The following is a 4,137-nucleotide window of genomic DNA, read 5'->3' as shown; positions in this document are numbered from 1 at the left end:
CACGCCCACCCCGGGCTGGCCACGCCCACCCGGGCCCCGCCCCCCGCTCACCCTCCAGGAGGTGCTTCCGGGAGAGGCCCCGGTCGGGTCTGGGGGAGGGGAAACAAAGGGGGAGGGGGGGGGGGTCAGAGCCCTCCCCCACCCCTGAGAGAGCCCAAATCCACCCCCCAAAAAAGCCCCAAAATTCACCCCGAAAAACTTCAAAGTTCGCCCCAAAATTCACCCGAAAAGCCCCAAAGTTCACCCGAAAAAACCTCAAAATTCGCCCCAAAATTCAACCAAAAAGCCCCAAAGTTCACCCCGAGAAACCTCAAAATTCGCCCCAAAATTCAACCAAACTCTACCAAAAGCCCCCAAAATTCGCCCCAAAATTCAACCGAAAAGCCCAAAAATTCACCCCAAAAGACCTCAAAATTCACCCCAAAATTCGCCCCAAAATTCGCCCCAAAAGCCCCCAAAATTCACCCAAAAAACCTCAAAATTCGTCCAAAAATTCAACCAAAACCCCCCAAAGTTCACCCGAAAAACCTCAAAATTCACCCCAAAATTCACCCCAAAAACTCAACCAAAAGCCCCCAAAATTCAGCCCCAAAACCCCTCAAAATTCACCCCAAAATTCAACCAAAAAGCCCCAAAATTCAGCCCCAAAAACTCTCAAAATTTGCCCCAAAATTCAACTAAAAACCCCCAAAATTCACCCAAAAAAACCCCGAAGTTCGCCCTAAAAACCCCAAATTCCCCAGAAACCCCAAAATTTTCCCAACCCCCCCCCAAAATTCTCCCAAAAAACCCAAATTCACCCCAAAAATCCCCAAAACTCCCCCAAACCCCTCAAAGTTCCTGGAGAATTCAAAATCCGCTCCCCAAACCCCATAATTCACCAAAAAAAACCCAAAATTCCTCCCCAAAACCCCAAAATTCACCCCAAACCCCAAAATCCCCCCAAATTCACCCCAAAACCCCCAAATTTCTCCCCCCAACAGCCCAAATCCTTCCCCAAGATCCCAAAATCCCCCCCAGAGACCCCAAAATCTCCCCCAGAACCCCCAAATCCACCCCAAAAACCTCCAAAATCCCCCAAAATCTCCCCCAAAAGACCCCAACCCCCCCCAAAGACCCAAAATCCCCCAAACCGACCCCAAAATCTCCCCCAAAACCCCCCAAATCCACCCCAAAAACCTCCAAAATCAACCCCAAAAACTCCAAAATTCCCCTAAAATCCCCCCAAAAGACCCCAAATCCCCCCCGAGACCCCGAACTGCCCCCAAAAACCCCAAAATTCCCCCAAAATCCCCCCCCAAAAAACCCAACCCCCCCAAAATGACCCCAAATCCCCCCCAGAGACCCCGAACTGCCCCCAAAAACCCCAAAATTCCCCCAAAATCTCCCCAAAAGACCCCAACCCCCCCAAAATGACCCCAAATCTCCCCCAGAGACCCCAAAATCTTCCCAAAAAAACCCAAATTCCCCCAAAATCTCCCCCAAAAAACCCCAAATCCCCCCCAGAGACCCCAAAATCTCCCCAAAACCCCCAAAATTCCCCCAAAATCTCCCCCAAAAAACCCCAACCCCCCCAAAATGACCCCAAATCCCCCCCAGAGACCCCGAACTGCCCCCAAAAACCCCAAAATTCCCCCAAAATCCCCCCCAAAAACCCAACCCCCCCAAAATGACCCCAAATCCCCCCCATAGACCCCAAAATCTCCCCAAAAAACCCAAAATTCCCCCAAAATCCCCCCAAAAACTCCAACCCTCCCCAAAATGACCCCAAATCCCCCCCATAGACCCCAAAATCTCCCCAAAAACCCCAAAATTCCCCTAAAATCCCCCCCAAAATGACCCCAGATCCCCCCCAGAGACCCCAAATCCCCCCAAAACCCCCAAAATTCCCCCAAAATCTCCCCCAAAAAACCCCAACCCCCCCAAAATGACCCCAAATCCCCCCCAGAGACCCCGAACTGCCCCCAAAAACCCCAAAATTCCCCCAAAATCCCCCCAAAAGACCCCAACCCCCCCAAAAAAACCCCAAATCCCCCCCAGAGACCCCAAAATCTCCCCAAAACCCCCAAAATTCCCCCAAAATCCCCCCAAAAACTCCAACCCCCCCCAATGACCCCAAATCCCCCCCAGAGACCCCAAAATCTCCCCAAAACCCCCCAAATTCCCCCAAAATCCCCCCCAAAATGACCCCAGATCCCCCCCAGAGACCCCAAAATCCCCCCAAAACCCCCAAAATTCCCCCAAAATCTCCCCCAAAAGACCCCAACCCCCCCCAAAAAATCCCCAAATCCCCCCAAAAAGACCCCAAAATTCCCGCCCCTCCCCCCCCCCCCCGCGGTGCATTGTGGGTACTCACGGCCCCCCCCAATGGACGCGCGTGGTGATGACGTAACTGGAGCGTCTGGTGGGGGGAGGGGCAGCGCCCCCAAATCCATTCAGGACCCCCCAAATCCAACCCAGGGACCCCAAAAACCCCCAAAATCCCCCCAAAATCACCCCAGGACCCCCAAAATCCAACCCAGAGACCCCAAAACCCCCAAAATTCCCCCAAAATCACCTCGGGACCCCCAAAATCCAACCCAGAGACCCCAAAACCCCCAAAATTCCCCCCCCGGGACCCCCAAAATCCTCCCCAAAGTCACCTTGGGACCCCAAAAACCCCCAAAATTCCACCTGGGACCCCAAAAAACCCCAAAATCCCCCCCGGGACCCCCAAAATCCTCCCCAAAGTCACCTCGGGACCCCCCAAATCCAACCCAGGGACCCCAAAAAACCCAAAATTCCACCTGGGACCCCAAAATCCCACCCAGGGACCCCAAAATCCCCTCAGGAACCCCCAAAATCCCACCCAGAGACCCCAAAATTCCCCAAAATCCCACCCAGGGACCCCAAATCCCCCCAAATTCACCCGGGGGACCCCAAAATCCCACCCAGGGACCCCAAATCCCCCTCGGGACCCCCCCAAACCAGCCCAGAGACCCCAAAATTCCCCAAAATCCCCCCAAAATCCCACCCAGGGACCCCAAAATCCTACCCAGGGACCCCCCAAAAACCCCAAAATTCCACCTGAGACCCCAAAATCCCCCCAAATCCCCCCCCAAATTCACCTGTGGGACCCCAAAATCCCACCCAGGGACCCAAAAATCCCCTGAAATCCCCCCAAAATCCCACCCAGGGACCCCCAAATCCCACCCAGGGACCCCGAAATCCAACACAGGGACCCCCAAAATCCAACCCAGAGACCCCAAATTCACCCGGGGGACCCCAAAATCCCCTCAGGGACCCCAAAATCCCACCCAGGGACCCAAAATCCCCCCAAATTCACCCGGGGGACCCCAAAATCCCACCCAGGGACCCCAAATCCCCCTCGGGACCCCCCCAAACCAGCCCAGAGACCCCAAAATTCCCCAAAATCCCCCCTAAATCCCACCCAGGGACCCCAAAATCCAGCCCAGGACGCCCCAGAAACCCCAAAATTCCACCTGGGACCCCAAAATCCCCCAAAATTTCCCCCCAAATTCACCCGTGGGACCCCAAAATCCCACCCAGGGACCCAAAAATCCCCTGAAATCCCCCCAAAATCCCACCCAGGGACCCCCAAATCCCACCCAGGGACCCCGAAATCCCACCCAGGGACCCCGAAATCCAACGCAGGGACCCCAAAATCCCACCCACGGACCCAAAATCCCCCCAAATTCACCCGGAGGACCCCAAAATCCCACCCAGGGACTCCAAATCCCCCTCGGGACCCCCCCAAACCAGCCCAGAGACCCCAAAATCCCCCCTAAATCCCACCCAGGGACCCCAAAATCCCACCCAGGGACCCCCCAAAAACCCCAAAATTCCACCTGAGACCCCAAAATCCCCCAAAATCCCCCCCCAAATTCACCCGTGGGACCCCAAAATCCCACCCAGGGACCCAAAAATCCCCTGAAATCCCCCCAAAATCCCACCTAGGGACCCCCAAATCCCCTCAGGGACCCCAAAATCCCCTCAGGGACCCCAAAATCCCACCCAGGGACCCCCAAAATCCAGCCCAGGACCCCCCAAAAACCCCAAAATTCCACCTGGGACCCCAAAATCCCCCCCCAAATTCACCCGTGGGACCCCAAAATCCCACCCAGGGACCCAAAAATC

Source organism: Aphelocoma coerulescens, unplaced genomic scaffold (genome assembly GCF_041296385.1).
Source record: "Aphelocoma coerulescens isolate FSJ_1873_10779 unplaced genomic scaffold, UR_Acoe_1.0 HiC_scaffold_280, whole genome shotgun sequence".
Lineage (NCBI taxonomy): Eukaryota > Metazoa > Chordata > Aves > Passeriformes > Corvidae > Aphelocoma > Aphelocoma coerulescens.
Note: the sequence above shows the minus strand (reverse complement) of the source record.